The sequence below is a fragment of the Apis mellifera genome, linkage group LG15, assembly GCF_003254395.2.
Source record: "Apis mellifera strain DH4 linkage group LG15, Amel_HAv3.1, whole genome shotgun sequence".
Classification (NCBI taxonomy): Eukaryota; Metazoa; Arthropoda; class Insecta; order Hymenoptera; family Apidae; genus Apis; species Apis mellifera.
In genome coordinates this window covers 7,999,635-8,018,044 of record NC_037652.1, presented here as the reverse complement: position 1 = coordinate 8,018,044, position 18,410 = coordinate 7,999,635, and the positions used below count along the sequence as shown (strand labels likewise).

Here is an 18,410-nt window from a genome sequence, read left to right as displayed (position 1 = left end):
AACTCGAAATTGTCCACGAAACTGTCCACCTTCACTTTCTCTAAAAACTCATCAACCTTATATCCTTCTCTTCCTCTCCTTTTTTATTTTTCGCGCTTTCATGAAATGCCAAGGAAATACAATGCGATTCGAAATTGTCCACGAAACTGTCCACCTTCACTTTCTCTAAAAACTCATCAACTTTATATCTTTCTCCTCCTTCCTCTTTTTTGATTTTCGCGCTTTTAAGAAACGTCGACCAACGCCAAGGAAATACATACAATTCGATTCGAAATTCTCCACTTTCACTTTCTCTAAAAATTCGTCAATCGATATCCTTCTCCTCCTCCCACTTTTCTAAAAACTCTAAAATTATCCACGAAACTGTCCACCTTCACTTTCTCTAAAAACTCATCAACCTTATATCCTTCTCCTTTTTTTGATTTTCGCGCCTTCATGAAACGTCGACTAACGCCAAGGAAATATATAGAATTGGAATAATTCGAAATTTCGTCGAGACAACGAAAAATTGTCTTAACCCCCTATTAACCCCTTAACCTACGATTTACGTTCGAGAATTTTGGAAACGTAAACAAATTCGCGCAGTCTTCGAGCCATTCGCACGACTTGTATAATACGCTGATCGAGCCAATTGTAAATATTTACAATTGGCATCGTAATATTCGGTCTTTTTAACTCTTACATTTTATGGAAAAAAATAAATAACGGGAAGAAACAATGTTACGTCGATTATATACGAATCTCTACTGAAGAATATGCCAAAACCGAATTATAGAGAAAGAGGAGATGCGCCAGAGAGACTTCACGTGAAGTATTTTCCAAAAGTATTGACAGCATCAAAACTTTGTAGAGTTTTTTCAAAAAAATAAAAAACGTAGAGAAACAACGTGGGTTTGAAGTGTAAAGTTCCTTTACATCTACCAGAATGCTTCGAATTATACCATTGCAGATTATTAATTTTGTATCACTGATTTTTAAGTATAAATAACTTTTTATACTTGCATCTATCACAATTATTGCATCAGTAATGTAATTGTAATTGTGTATCAAATATTTATAATTTAACATAAATATTTATAATTTTAAAAGGCGCTAATATTTATATTTGACCCGATCATCGTACTACGAGCTATGTCCATAATTGTAGGTTAAAGGATTAACGAATCTGCGTGCGACTCAACTCGTCGCTCTCTGCCTCCTCTGTCTCTCTTTTTTTATCAGAGATGTTCGCTTGTGAAAAACGCGGAGGAAACGACGCGGTAACTCGATTTCCCTATCATCCGTGAAATCGCGTTCCGCATTTTTCGTGATTTAGAATAGGAGGGGAGGGGAGGAGTAGTTAGGGGCCTGTCCTCTCCACTCGTTCTGAGGGGAGGTTGAAACAACGAGGGGGAAATTGATAAGCGATACAGGGTCGATACGTTGGAAACATCGGCGCTGGGTCGAAAAGTGAGAGGATGAATTTGGATTTGGAAGGAGTTGCAGTTTCTTCTTCAGTGGTAGTATAGTTATGAGGACAAATATTTTTTTAATTAATTTTCTTGACACACTTTAAAAGATATAAAAGAATATTAAAATATTGTTTATTTTATAAATAGTTTAATAAATGGTGATATTTCACTTGCTCTACGAAAATATATAGTTGTTATAGGGTTGACTGGTTATAGAAAATGATGTAACGTTGGATTATAAATACAAACGTTAATAAGCGTTCATTTAGAAATTGTAAATAAAAATGTTATTTATTAATTCGTTTCTTGTTCAATGACCATTTGATAAAATAATTATTTGCCAAACATCTTGCAGAATAAAAATAATTGTACTTTATACGTAGTTTTACGTATCGAAAGATACGTGCGATTCCAGCAACTTGCTAACTTCACTCGACTAACTAACTTCACTCGAAGCGTGTGATATTTTTGTTGTTTATACCACTATTGCAACTTAAATCGTGAGGCAAGGAATTAAATAAATAAAGATGAAAAGATGACACGAAAATACATACATACATATACATATATACATATATATTCGAAGAGGATGATGATAAACGATGTCCGTTAAGAAATTTACCTAAGCATCTTGCAGAATAAAATTAATCGTACTTTATGCGTGGTTTTACGTATCGAAAGATACGTGCGATTCCAGCAACTTGCTAACTTCACTCGACTAACTAACTTCACTCGAAGCGTGTGATATTTTTGTTGTTTATACCACTATTGCAACTTAAATCGTGAGGCAAGGAATTAAATAAATAAAGATGAAAAGATGGCACGGAAATACATACATACATACACACATATACATATATATTCGAAGAGGATGATGATAAACGATGTCCGTTAAGAATTTAAAGCTACGTCGTCTGGCGGACGCGAGACAAGTCCACTCGTTTCGGGTGAGATCGCTTTGCCCGAGTTTACATCTGTTTCCAGCGAGAGGAGTGGGGGGAACCATCGGTACAGATGGCACCACCGTCGAAGGAATATCGTTGGAAACACTCGGCGAAGAGACTCGGTGGAAGAAAGAGGAGGGGCGAAATAGAGGAGAGAGAGAGAGATAAACGAATCACGAATTTTTCTCTTCTCGCGTTTCCATCGAATATTCATATAGCTGGCCGCAATATTGATTTGGCCCCTTCCCTTGTTTACCAGCTTGTAATCGCAACGCGTCGATCTCGTTACTGATAGATCCAAGTAACGTGATCATCCATCCAAGGGTGCGAATATATTTGAAAGTAAAATTTTCTCTTCTTTCGAGAAGGATATCTTGCGTGAAAAAGATATCCAAATTCGCGGACCACTTGTAACAAGATTGTCGATCGAAACTCGGCTAATTGAAACGTGTGTCGTTGGAAGAAAACTTGACGGCGAACGGTTGTTCGCGGCGTTCCAAGTTCATCGACCCGTATTATTTCCTTTGTACGTTCACCTCGTGACCCGTGTTGCCGCCTCCCTCCCCCCTTTTTTCGTCTTCCATTCGATCTTTCTTTTTTTTTTTCCTCCCCTTTTTTGAGGTTGGCGAATAAGAAGCAGGATGAAAGAGAGAGAGAGAGAGAGAAGGAAAATCTTGACAAAAAAGGGGAGGAGAGAGAGAGAAGGGTTTAGCCTGGTTGGTCGAACCTTTACAAAGGAACAAAAAGCCACCGGTCAAGGAGGAAAGAGCTGACCTCCTCCGTAAGCCTCGGGCTACGCTATCTACTCAGCCTTGTAATTATAACGCCTTTGCCTTTGTATAGAACAGCGTGAAAATTGGTCTTATCAGCCGTTTGGAAACTCATCGATCGATCCCAACCTTCGTTACCTGGTCTATCTTATTCTTTTTTTTAATCCAAATTTTTATTCGAAAAACTTCGATCGAGAAATATCTTTCCTTCGAGACATCAAAGATCTCGACTCTCTCACACACACACACACAGACGTATCTTTCATTAGCGGATAATCGTTCAACGTTTCTCGAGAGAGACATTGGCTCGGAATGTCGCACTTTCCAAGGGTAGTATTTTTACACGTGTGGCCTAGATCGCAAAGCATTCGTAAAAAAAAAAAAAAAAAAAAAAAAAAGTGCAAACTTTTATGACGGCATGCCGGTAAAATAGGATACAAGGACGTTAGCCCTTTAAACGTGAGCCGGGTTGATGAGAGCGCGCCGTGCTAGTTTAGTTTAACCGATTCGCGGGCGAAGAGAGAGAGAGAGAGAAAAGAAATTCTATCGTTGACCCATAAAATGAACGATAAACAAGGAGGGAAAGAAAAACACACGGCTGCGACCGTCCTTTCCCTTTATCGTTTGTTTTGTTTCTTGCGGTGGATGTTCTACGGTGGACGGGCAAGAATGCAATTAAGCCTTTTTATTATTATTATTATTATTATTATTTTCGTTTCGTTTTATTTCGTCTCGGCGGAAAGAAATATCGGAATAATTTTATATTATTCCGAGCCGAGGGGAAAATCTTGCGCTCGATAATTAAAATATCGTTCCGATATTGAAAGAAGACCTAAATCGTCGATGCTTGGAATCGAAAAAGAAGGGATATTTTCCTCGTTCTCGAGAGAACAAGACGATTCTCGAGATCCCCTCGAATCTTCTATCCGAGAAGAAAAATTGAAAGATCGAACGACGCGCGTATCATCCAAGCGCGCCGTTCGACGGACGAATGCGAGGATACAACGAGCGGATAAAAAGTTTCGTCGAAAAACGTGTACCAACGGCTGGATTGGAAGATTGAATTAGTACATGATTGGAGCGGCGATTGAAGAGTTGGAGATGAAATAGGGGCATTCGGGGAGCGAATTTATTGATTCAATTTCGTCGTAACCCTCTCTCTCTCTCTCTCTCTCGCGCATACACGTACCACACGTATCTCCCCCTCTCTATTTTAACTACCGACAGATGGCATGTTGATGCTGTCAAGTTTTCGAGTTTAGTCTCACCGCAATTTAAGCATAATCGATGAACGCAACACGGTGTGTGGACATCGATGTTGCAATAGGAGGAGTGGGGGTGGGGTTGGAGCGATCGATAACCGGTTAAATTGACCGGTTGAGAACGAACGATCGAAGAGAGGGGAGGGGAGCGGAGGGGGGATTGGTGCACGGCTGGCGAGGAAACGTGGCCGTGTCACGAATATATTGAGAATTATGGGAACCACCGCGAACTTGATAATTTAATAATGAGAAGAGAAATGACGATCGCCCGATGTAATAGCAAATTGAGAAAAATGATGGCGGGTGGAGGATGATTTAGAAGAGCCTCGATATCGAGAAAGTGGAAGCTTGGAGGAGGGAGGGGGGAGGAGGAGGATGAAGAAAACTTGGCCACGACGCGCAATTTTTCAATCTCTCAACCTCTAAATATGATTTTTTTTTTTTTTTTTATAAATATATGGGACTTTTTTTTTCTTTTTTTTGGACGAACAAACTTTCGACGCTCGGATGAAATTTCGCTAACGAACCCTTACACCGTTCGTTCCCGACAAAGTTACGCGATTCAAAGTTTACTAATTATAAATTCGAAACTTTTAGGGCAACTGGATGCCTAAAAATAACAACGCTTAATAACAACGTTTCGATCGTAAAAAATCGGGAAAAATTTTTTACCAGTTTCTACCATTGCTTAAATAGAAAATTGAAAATCTTTCGAAAATAGCCTAGCAAATTTATTATACGTTTTCTACTTTAAAAAAGAGACTCGGTCTTTGAGATGATTCGATCCATTTCTCTCTCTCTTATTTATTTTACGAATTTGATTTATTATTAATTTTTTATTTAAATGAGGAAGAATCGTTGATTATCAGGATTTTATTTTATAATTTTTTCTTTGCCAATATTATATATTCATTTATCATATTGGATTGATTGTTAAGATTAAATTTTACGTTAATAAGAAATATTAAATTTGAATTCAATATTATTTATTTATTTATTTATCGATATCATTTTTATCACTTCATTCTCTCTCTTAAACTCTTTTTGAGCGTAAAAACGATCAGCTGACATCGCGGGAAACGCGCAATCTTCGTCGAGAAGAAGAATGAAGGGGCGCGTTTCGACGAGCAGGAAAGCATCGTGGTGTAATGGAGAAAAAAAATCGAGAAGTGGAGGAGAGTCAATTAGCAACGTCTGTCCGTCCGTCCATCGACTGCTCTACTTCCTCCTTCTTGCTTAATCCAATTCTTCTCTCTCTCTCATGTTCTTGGTAAATTTATTCGTGTTCTTTCTCCGTTGAGAACGAACTCGAGTATCGAGGTCGAATATTATCAGTTGTTATTGTTCGAGATATGGTCGGGTGTTGTGTCTGCGAGTCAGAAGGATCTAACTTGGTTTCATTGTAGTTGTTGGTTGGGATTGAGAGTGAAAATTTGATGTTTCAAATTTGGGGGAAAATGGATGTATTTTTTTCGCGAAGGAATCGTGAATTTTATTAATTTCTTTGGATTTAATGACCGTTGTCAGATTTTCTTAATTAGATAAATTAATGGATAGAGAGATATAATGGTATTGTTAATACAGTGATACTTTTTCTTCGAAAGTAAATCTCTAGTAAAGTAGATGTTTAAGACTTCGAATGGAAAATGGTTTAATGTTAATTTTTTCTAAATTACCTTTTCAATGAGTAATTTATTACAACACTGGATGGAGTTAAAGATAATATTAAAAATGTAATTTATTATTAAATCAATACTCTTTCTTGAAATTTTTAACAAAGTATAAGTATAATATTTTTAAAATGAATCAAGAGGGATCAAATCTGTTGCAAGAAGAAAATTTCGATGATAATAAAAATATACATAGAAAGATACGTATATGTAATTATGATAATCCAATCTCGAGCATTCGTCCTTCAGGAAAATGCTTCTCTTTATCAGGAGAAACTGTCTTACGTCATTAAGAAATATTCAGTATTCAGAACTTCGTTTTGATCATTATCATTAATTACAAAATGATGGCCCACTTTGTGAATCCACTTTGATAATTATTCGTATGCTCGATGATTTCGTTACTTTGAAATGTGAAGAAAATTTCAATGACAATAAAAATACATATATATATATATATATATATATATATAGAAAGATACGTACATGTAATTACGATGATCCAGCCTCCATTGATGTCCTCCAGAAGAACGCTTCTCTCTATCAGAAGAAAGGAAATATTCTTACGTCCTTAGATAATATTCAGTGTTCAGAACTTCGTTTCATTATCATTAATTGTGGCTTCCATTTTGATAATTATCCGTATGCTTGATGATTTCATTTGAATGTGAAGAAAATTTCGATGACAATGAAAAAATATATATATAGAAAGATATGTACGTATAATTACAATAATCCACTCTTCAATGACTTCTCTCTGGAAACTGTCAGAAGAAACTGTCTTATGTCGTTAAGAAATATTTTTAAATATCATTAATTACAAAATGATGGCCCATTTTGTAACTTCCACTTTAATAATTATCCGTATGCTCGATGATTTCATTACTTTGAAATGTGAAGAAAATTTCGATGACAATGAGAATATATATAAAGAAAGATACGTACATCTAATTACAATAATCCAGTCTTCATTGACTTCCTCCAGGAGAACGCTTCTCTCTATAAGGAAAAAGAAAATATTCTTACATCATTAAGAAATTTAATGTTCGTTCAAAACTTCGTTTTCATTATCATTATCATTAATTACAAAATGATGGCTCACTTTATGGCTTCCACTCTGATAATTATCCGTATAATTTCGTTACCTTGAAATGTGAAGAAAATTTCAATAAAATGAAAATATATATATATATAGAGAAATACATGTAATTACAATACTACAGTCTTTATTGGTTTCTCTTTGGAAACTGTCAGGAGAAAGAAAATATTCTTACGTCATTAAGAAATTCAGTATTCATTCAGAACTTCATTTCATTATCATTAGCGATCATTAATTACAAAATGATGGCTCACTTTGTGGCTTCCACTTTGATAATTATCCGTATGCTCGATGATTTCGATGATACTTTAAAATGTGAAGAAAATTTTGATAACAATGAAAATATATATAATTAAAAAAATACGTACATATAATTACCATAATCCATAGTCTTACCATAGTCTTCATTGACTTCTCTCTGGAAACTGTCAGGAAAAACTGTCTTACATTATTAAGAAATATTCAGTGTTCATTCAGAACTTCATTTCATTATCATTAGCGATCATTAATTACAACTTGGTGGCTTCCACTTTGATAATTATCCGTATGATTTCGTTACTTTGAAATGTGAAAATTTCAAAAATTTCAATGACAATGAAAATATATATATAGAAAGATACGTACATATAATTACCATAATCCAATCTTCATTGACTTCTCTCTGGAAACTATCAGGAAAAAGAAAATATTCTTACGTCATTAAGAAATATTCAATATTCATTCAGAACTTCGTTTCATTATCATTATCAGTAATTACAAAATGATGGCCCACTTTGTGGCTTCCACTCTGATAATTATCCTCGATGATTTCATTACTTTGAAATATGAAAAAAATTTCAATAACAATGAAAATATATATAACTAAAAAAATACGTACATATAATTACCATAATCCAGTCTTCATTGACTTCTCTCTGGAAACTGTCTTACGTCATTAAGAAATATTCAATATTCATTCAGAACTTCGTTTCATTATCATTAATTACAAAATGATGGCCCATTTGGTGGCTTCCACTTCGATAATTATCCACAAGTATGATTTCGTTACCTTGAAGTCGATTATACACAAGTTAGATCCTCAAAATCTTCCTTCTACTTTGGATTTACACGAAGTATATATACTTGTGGAATATCGGAGAGTGGTAGTTTGTACGATATACGTGGCGCGCATATATAGAAAACCGCGAAGAAGGAAAGGTTGGTTGGATCCGGTCCAATAAAGTTGTCAAATTCGTTCCAAAGCTTTGTCCCCACTTTGTCCTCGCCCGCACGATCGCCTCGAATTCGCTCGAATCTCGCCAGAAATCTGTTCCCCTAACCTGCTCCCCTCCCCCTCCTCTCTCTCTCCTGTTAAACAGAACTTGCCTGTATAAATTTAACCTCTCTCGTCGAGAGAGAGACAGTTTTTCTTTTTTTTCTTCTCCATCAACATCAAAGCACTGTGTTGATCGATCATCGAATAGATCCGGGAGGATTTTAAATTTATATTTTATAGTTTTAAAAGATTATGTATTTTGTTAACAATTTTAATTCTCATCTGCAAAATTTTCCATTTGAAAACGATTAAATTTTTAAAATTAAAAAAATATATTGTCTCCATAAAAGTTAGCTTAGAAGTTTTTATCCTATATAAATTTTCAATATAAAAATTGATAAATTAAAGTAATTTATTAAAATATTTCTATCTGAATTAAATTTCTAAAAAGATATTAACAAGTTCGAATAATAATTTAACTTCTATAATTTTATATTTATATTATATTTATATTAATTTCTATAGTATATTTATATTAACTTGTATAAATTTATATTTGCAATTTTATTGCAGCAAAAAAATCATGTAAATTTAGAATAATAATCGATAGAAAGAAGCAAATATCTTCTTGTTGTTCCAAGAAAAACTCTCCTTTCGAATAACTCGACTGTTATTTATCCACAGAAGGGATCTCTTTCTTTTCGATTATTCATTAACTTTTTTAAATTCTAATAATTTTTATAATAAAGATTTTATACTTTTTATTTTATTTTCAGATTAATTTTCCTAAATAAAAATTTAGGGAAAAGAATATAAGAAATAAGTTGTCGTAAATAATATATTAATATTATTAAATGGATATTCAATTAATTGTTTACCTAATCATGTGTTAATAAAAATTCAGTATAATAAATTTTATTTAAAAGATTAAATTTATTATTTATTAAGTTATCATTATATAAAATTGTAACGTATAGAATTAAAATTGATATTACTAGTCCAATTACACCAGTTCCTAATTTATTAGGAATTGCACTCAATTAAAATTGGGTATGCAAATAAAAAATATCATTCAGGTTTAATTGGAGTATTTATTGGATTCGCAATTTTATCGATCCCTTAACATTAAGTGAAATTTCGTATTTCGAGCAAAAATATTATATATTCCTATATATATTATAAATATTATATTATTATAAATAATATAAAAATATTATATATTCCCCCGTTTCGTCCTACCTCGTCCTACCTTGGTGGAAATTTAAAACTTGGTGGGACAAAGGAGGAAAGTTCGTTTTCCATCCTCGAAATGTATCCCTGGTCCCCGCAGGACCAGCGTCGTGCAGGTTCGAGCAATCGAGTATTAGGCGAAAGTATGCAACCGAGGTTCTCCCGCGAGACCGTTTCCTCCACCCGGCATCCAATCTGAGCGCGCACGGATTCCTTCTTCGACTCGACCCCCTCGTCGAGTTCTCTCGGAAACTCAATTTGGTGGATAGCAGTCGGCCTGTGGATTCGAACGATACGACGAAGGAAAGGGAAGGGAAGTGTAGTGTATTCGTTAAATAGCCCAGTAATAATTTAGGCGAGCGATTCTCACCGTTGGATTATGTTCTTTTGGAAATGTGTGTGTGTGGGGGAAGGAGGGGGGATGATGGAGATGTCGATGGATGAATGGAAAATTGTTTATCGGTTCGATTCTCGAGGGAAAATTTTAAGTTTGGATATTTGGAAGAGTTAAGCAATTTTGAAAATTGGATTTATTGTATAGGGTTGTGGATGGATAAAGTTCTTTTCATTGGGAATATTATAATTGGATAATAGTATATGTAAAAATTGTATCGATTCGTTTTTGGAAATTTTAATTTTGGATTATTTGGAAGAGTTAAGCAATTTTGAAAATTGGATTTATTGGATAGAGTTGTGGATGGACGTGAAGTCCTTTTCATTAGGAATGTGTGTCAATTATAATTAGGAATAATATTATAATTTATAATTGGATAATAGTATATATAAAAATTGTATCGATTCGTTTTTGGAAATTTTAATTGGATTATTCGGAAGAATTAAACAATTTTGAAAATTGGATTTATTGGATAGAGTTGTGGGTGGACGTGAAGTCCTTTTCATTGGGAATGTGTATCAATTATAATTAGGAATATTACAATTGGATAATAGTATATATAAAAATTGTATCGATTCGTTTTTGGAAATTTTAATTGGATTATTCGGAAGAATTAAGCAATTTTGAAAATTGGATTTATTGAATAGGGTTATGGATGAACGAAGTTCTTTTCATTAGGAATATTATAATTGGATAATAGTAATTGGATAATAGTAGATATATGTAAAAATTGTATTGATTCGTTTTTGGAAATTTTAATTGGATTATTCGGAAGAATTAAGCAATTTTGAAAATTGGATTTATTGGATAGAGTTGTGGGTGGACGTGAAGTCCTTTTCATTAGGAATGTGTGTCAATTATAATTAGGAATAATATTATAATTTATAATTGGATAATAGTATATATAAAAATTGTATCGATTTGTTTTTGGAAATTTTAATTGGATTATTCGGAAGAATTAAGCAATTGTGCGTACGAATGTTGAAAATTGGATTTATTGGATCGGGTTGTGGATGGACGTCTTTTTCATTAGGAATGCGTGTCAATTATAATTAGAAATATTATAATTGGATAATAGCATATATAAAAATTGTATCGATTCGTTTTTGGAAATTTTAATTGGATTATTCGGAAGAATTAAACAATTTTGAAAATTGGATTTATTGGATAGGGTTGTGGATGGACGTGAAGTCCTCTTCATTGGGAATATTATAATTAGATAATAGTATATATATATAAAAATTGTATCGATTCGTTTTTGGAAATTTTAATTGGATTATTCGGAAGAATTAAGCAATTTTGAAAAAAATTGGATTTATTGGATAAAGTTGTGGGTAGACGTGAAGTCCTTTTCATTAGGAATATGTGTCAATTATAATTAGGAATATTACAATTAGATAATTAGGTATATATAAAAATATATAAAAAATTATATAATATCGATCCGTTCTTGGAAATTTTAATTGGATTATTCGGAAGAATTAAGCAATTTTGAAAATTGGATTTATTGGATCGGATTGTGGGTGGACAAAGTCCTCTTTATTGGATAATTATAATTAGATAATTAAATATATACACGATGTTTCTTTCTTCTCGTTCTAACAAATTTTAATTAGAAAATTTTAATTATCGTGGAAAATTAGATATTAGTGTGTACGATAGAAAATTTATTGGATTTATTGGATCGAGTTGTAGATGGACGATGTTCTTTTCATTAGAAATATCTTCCAATTATAATTAGGTATATTATAATTAGATAATTAGTATATCGTATATACACGATAATTCTTTTATCAGTAGATTAAAAATTGTATCGTCCTTGAAAATTGGATTATCGTGGAAAATTAGATATTAATGTGTACGATAGAAAATTGGATTTATTGGATCGAGTTGTAGATGAACGTGAAGTCCTCTTCATTAGGAATATCTGCCAATTATAATTAGATATATACACGATGATTCTTTTATAAGTAGATTAAAAACAGCATCGATCTATCTTTCTTGAAAATTTTAATTATTATAATTTCAGGAAAATTAGATATTTGTAGATATACGATAGAAAATTCAATTTATTGGATTGGCTTGTAGAAGTTCTCTTCATTACGAACATTGGCCAATTATAATCAAGTATAAGATATATATATATATTGGATGACGTTTGAAGATGTTCTTTGAAACTGTGCACGATACACATAGATTAAAAACTGTATCGATCCATTCTTGACTGAAAATTTTGATTGAATTATTCAGAAAGATTAAGTGCTCTTGTATACGAACATAGAAAATTTGATTTATCGGATTGGCCTGTAAATAGACAAATTCTTCTTCGTTACGAATATCTGCCAATTATAATCAAGTATAAGACATATACATTGGATGACGTTTGAAGATATTCTTTGAAACTCTGGATGATTCTATTGTCAGTTAATTAATTGAAAACCGATTAGAAAAATTAGATATTTATGTATTATGGATTGTAATTGGATTGTAATTGGACACTAATCAACAGAGATAAATTGTTCTTCGTTACGAATATCTGCCAATTATAATTAGGTATAAGAGATGTACATTGGATGACGTTTGAAGATATTCTTTGAAACTATGGATTGATTGAAAACCAATTATTTTAAAAAATTAGGTATTTATATATTGGATTATAATTGAACAATCAATAGAGAAAAATTCTTCTTCTTTGTATCTCTGTGTATCTTCCATCTCTATAAGAGATATACATTGGATGATGTTTGAAGATGTTCTTTGAAACTGTGGATGATTCTATTGTCAGTTAATTAATTGAAAACCGATTAGAAAAATTAGATATTTATGTATTATGGATTGTAATTGGATTGTAATTGGACACCAATCAACAGAGATAAATTGTTCTTCGTTACGAATATCTGCCAATTATAATCAAATATAAGAGATGTACATTGGATGACGTTTGAAGATATTCTTTGAAACTCTGGATGATTCTATTGTCAGTTAATTAATTGAAAACCGATTAGAAAAATTAGATATTTATGTATTATGGATTGTAATTGGATTGTAATTGGACACTAATCAACAGAGATAAATTGTTCTTCGTTACGAATATCTGCCAATTATAATTAGGTATAAGAGATGTACATTGGATGACGTTTGAAGATATTCTTTGAAACTATGGATTGATTGAAAACCAATTATTTTAAAAAATTAGGTATTTATATATTGGATTATAATTGAACAATCAATAGAGAAAAATTCTTCTTCTTTGTATCTCTGTGTATCTTCCATCTCTATAAGAGATATACATTGGATGATGTTTGAAGATGTTCTTTGAAACTGTGGATGATTCTATTGTCAGTTAATTAATTGAAAACCGATTAGAAAAATTAGATATTTATGTATTATGGATTGTAATTGGATTGTAATTGGACACCAATCAACAGAGATAAATTGTTCTTCGTTACGAATATCTGCCAATTATAATCAAATATAAGAGATGTACATTGGATGACGTTTAAAGATATTCTTTGAAACTATGGATTGATTGAAAACAAATTCTTCTTCGTTATATCTGCCAATTATAATTAGGTATAAGAGATATATACATTGGATGATGTTTGAAGATGTTCTTTGAAACTGTGGATAATTTTATTATCAGTTGATTGATTGATGAAAACCGATTAGAAAAATTAGATATTTATGTATTATGGATTGTAATTGGATTTTAATTGAATACCAATCAACAGAGATAAATTGTTCTTCGTTACGAATATCTGCCAATTATAATCAAATATAAAAGATATACATTGGATGACGTTTAAAGATATTCTTTGAAAGTATGGATTGATTGAAAACTGAACTGATTATTTAGAAAAATTAGGTATTTATGTATTGGATTATAATTGAACACCAATCAATAGAGACAAATTGTTCTTCGTTACGAATATCTTTCAATTATAATCAAGTATAAGAGATATACATTGGATGACGTTTGAAGGTGTTCTTGTGGATTGATTGAAAACTGAACTGATTATTTAAAAAAATTAGGTATTTATGTATTGGATTATAATTGAACACCAATCTTTTTCGTTACGAATATCTTTCAATTATAATCAAGTATAGGAGATGTTGGACATTGGATGACGTTTGAAGATATTCTTTGAAACTATGGATTGATTGAAAACTCAGCCGATTATTTAGAAAAAATTAAGTATTTATGTATTATGTATTGGATTGGATAATCAATAAAGACAAATTGTTCTTCGTTACGAATATCTTTCAATTATAATCAAGTATAAGAGATATGCATTGGCTGACGTTTGAAGGTGTTCTTTGAAAGATGTTCTTGTGGATTGATTGAAAACTGAACCGATTATTTAGAAAAATTAGGTATTTATGTATTATGGATTGTAATTGGATTGTAATTGGACACCAATCAACAGAGATAAATTGTTTTTCGTTACAAATATCTGCCAATTATAATCAAATATAAGAGATGTACATTGGATGACGTTTAAAGATATTCTTTGAAACTATGAATTGATTGAAAATTCAGCCGATTATTTAGAAAAATTAAGTATTTATGTATTATGTATTGAATTGGAGAATCAATAGAGACAAATTCTTCTTCATTACGAATATCTTTCAATTATAATCAAGTATAAGAGATGTATATTGGATGACGTTTGAAGATATTCTTTGAAACTATGGATTGATTGAAAACTCAGCCGATTATTTAGAAAAATTAAGTATTTATATATTATGTATTGGATTATACAATCAATGGAGACAAATTTCTTCGTTACGAATATCTTTCAATTATAATCAACTATAAGAGATATACATTGGATGACGTTTCTTTAAAACTGTGGATGATTCTATTCTATAATAGATCGTGAAAACTGTTTCGATTACTCAGAAAAATTAGATATTTATATATATGATAAAAAATTCAATTTATTAACATTAATCGTTACGAATGATAATTTTCTTTTAATTAGAGAAAAATTGGAGAACTCTCGACGTCAGATATGCAACTCGTGGACGAGTTGTATCTAACATTAAGAAAAACGATCCATTGTCAAAAAATTAATATCGGCGGGGATCCGTGAAAAGGAAGAAAAAAAAAGGAAGAAGATATCTCCGTCGGATTTTCGGTGGCGGCGTCGGAACCGAGGTGTTAAATTTGAACCGAGCAGCGCGCACAACCGATCGAATTTCGGCCCACGACCGATTCCAACAAGTACGCGTCGCTGAATGGAGGAGACGCGGCCTGATAGCGCGCTTGTTATTCTTTCCCTGCCCCTCCTCTCTTCTTAAATTTCTCCCGTCCGTATTGAGTTGCCCATTGCGACAAGATTTTTCGATGCGCAGATGGCTCGATCGCCCTGAACCCTTTTTCCATGTAAAATTGCGAATAGAGTAGAAAGAAAGAAGGGAAAAAATCGTGTGGAATAAATAAATTGAACCAGTTACGAAAAAATATCCAAGGTTTATACGAGGAAGGGAAATTTTTCCCAAAAAAGCAAATTACTTCCTCTTCTTACTAATGAAAATTCAGGAAGAATTTTTACAACGTTTTTACGCAACTATTCTGCTACTCTGTTCCTTTTTTCCTTCGTACAAAAAAGCTTGGGCCGAAAAGAGAAGGGTTTTCTGCATGCCTCGAATCGTGGAAAACGTTTTCTCTCGCGCGCGGGGAGAAAAAGAGGAAGAAGGCTCGGTGTTCGATGGCGAATAATCGAGTTTACGCGACACGAGGACGATGGTATTCAGGTCGGTGGTGCCGCGAGCAAATTCGAGTCACGTTGTTGGGATTTCTTTTCTCTGATCGATCACGCTCGAGTTTTCCCTCCCCTTTCCTCGAGTTGCAACCGGTTTCACCGGTGTCGATATTTTTATACTTTTCCTTTTCTTCTATATTATATTTTATACCCGTTTTTCGTCACACGTATGCGGGCCAATTTTCTTCCGTTACCATGCTAAAGTCGGGCTCCACGCAAAACGTCATTGATGTGGCCGACTATAATCGCTCTGTGTGAGATGCTGACTAAATCGCTCTATGTAAAACATCAGTGATATAGGATGGACGATTATATATATAAAACGTCACTGATATATTATAAGTGACTGTAGTCGCTCGACATAAGATGCCACTAAATCGATTTATATAAAACATCACTGATTTATTATAGGTGACTATACATATTATAGGTGGTCACTGATATATTATAGGTGACTATAATATAGTCGCTCTATATAAGATACCACTGACGACTACGTAAATTGCTCTACATAAAATATCACTGATATATTATAGGCGATTATAGTCGATCATAAGATGCTACTAAATCGATCTATATAAAACATCATTGATATATTATAGGCGACTATAGTTGTTCTACATAAGATACCACTGACGACTACGTAAATCGCTTTACATAAAACGTTACTGACATAGTATGGATGATTAGTCATTCTATATAAAACATCACTGATATATTATATGACTATAGTTGTTCTACATAAGATGCCACTAAATCGCTCTACATAAAACATCACTGATATATTATAGGTGACTATAGTCGCATCTATATAAGATACCACTGACGACTACATAAATCGTTCTACATAAAACGTCACTGATATATTATAGGTGACTATAATCGCTCTGCATAAGATGCCACTGACGACTAAATTGCATTACATAAAACATCACTGATATATTATAGGCGATTATAATTGTTCAACATAAGATGCTACTGACGACTAAAATCGTTCTACATAAAACACTACTGATATACTATGGGCGACTATAATCGCTCAGCATAAAATGTCACTGATATATTATAAGCGACTCAATAATAATAGTCACTCAATAAAAGATGCCACTGATGACTAAAGTCGTTCTACATAAAACACATATATATTATAGGTGACTATAATCGCTCAGCATAAAATACCATTGACGATTAAAGTCGTTCTATATAAAACATTACTGATATACTATAGTGACTATAGTCGCACTGCATAAGATGCCACTGACGACTAAATTGCACTACATAAAACGTCACTGATATATTATAGGTGATTATAGTCACTCTACATAAGATATCATTGTCGATTACGTAAATCGTTCTACATAAAACATCACTGATACATTATAGGCGACTATAGTCGTTCTACATAAAACAGATATTACAGATATAGTATGGATGACTAAAGTCACTGTATATAAAACGTCACTGATATACTATGGGCGACTATAGCCGCTCTGCATAAGATACCATTGATATACTACGACTGACTAAAGTCATTCTACATCTAAAATACCACTGATGTACTATGGGCGACTATAGTCGCTCTACATAAAATGTTACTGACGTATTACAGCCGACCAAAGTCTCTCTGCATAAAATGCCATTGATGTATTACAGCTGACTAAAATCGTTCTACATAAAACACCACTGATGTACTATGGGCGACTATAATCGCTCAGTCAGTCTAAAATCAGCATCCACTTTTTCACGATTAATAATCCATTCCACGTTGTTGTATCGTACAACGCTCCATTTTTACCAACCCTAAACTCTCAGCTGTTCTTTTTTCAGGCTTGCCAACAACTTGATGCAAAAATGGCGGCAAATTCAAATCTTGCGTTAATTTTGCGACACTCTTTATATATATATATATATGTCTTTTAAAGAAACAGCGTGGAGAGACATTGAATTATTGAATTGCAGACTTTTTTAACAAATTTAAACAATAGCAAGAAGAGTAAAAGATTAACGAGAAACGCTCGAAGGATTAAACGTCGCGTAGATTAACAATATCGATAAAAGCGCGATATAACACGAACCTTTTTTTTTTTTTTCCATTAAACCATTAATTTCATGTACGAATTTAATCATCAATTGGATGATTTAAATGATTTATTTTTACTCTCTCACGCTTAAATCTCAAGCCTATATTTATATATTTCTAGCCCTCCTCCCCCTCCTCTCCCTCCTCCGCGTCGACCGATAAATTTAATTTATCATTTTTCTCGGGGAGAAAATTCATCGATCTATCTATCTATTTATCTATCCTCGATCGCCTCCGGTTAAACGGGGACTTGGCGCGTAAATCGTTTGTCAAAGTTGCGTGTCACGGTGTATCGGTCGACGTTTTACGCGAAAAAAATTCGCTGGTAAACAAAAACGCAGGGGTTTCGCTCGTCCGTTAAAAAAAAAAAGGAAAAAAAAAAACAATAAAAAAACCTCGCCTCTTCGTAGCCTCTCCGCTCCGTTCGTACGATCGTTGAAACGCGCGCGGAGGGGCGGGGCGGGGCTAATTAACGGGGGGATATTAA

At 33.0% G+C, this 18,410-nt stretch overlaps 1 protein-coding gene and 1 long non-coding RNA gene across 3 annotated transcripts in view; one reads left to right on the top strand and one right to left on the bottom strand.

Moving 5' to 3' along the window:
- Window positions 1-18,410, top strand: part of LOC409611 (disintegrin and metalloproteinase domain-containing protein 10) — a 134,399-nt gene that overhangs the window by 26,272 nt on the left and 89,717 nt on the right. The gene's annotated exons all lie outside the window — the stretch shown is intronic.
- On the bottom strand, window positions 5,419-8,660 carry LOC102656682. Of its 2 annotated transcripts, XR_003306193.1 has the most exons (9): window positions 8,319-8,660; window positions 8,084-8,244; window positions 7,821-8,011; window positions 7,593-7,621; window positions 7,372-7,502; window positions 7,200-7,242; window positions 7,043-7,096; window positions 6,584-6,861; window positions 5,419-6,501 (listed from the first exon to the last, which is right to left on the bottom strand). It is a non-coding gene; the product is annotated as an uncharacterized LOC102656682 (long non-coding RNA). The 2 variants fall into 2 exon arrangements; XR_003306192.1 differs by having other exon boundaries at window positions 7,593-8,011.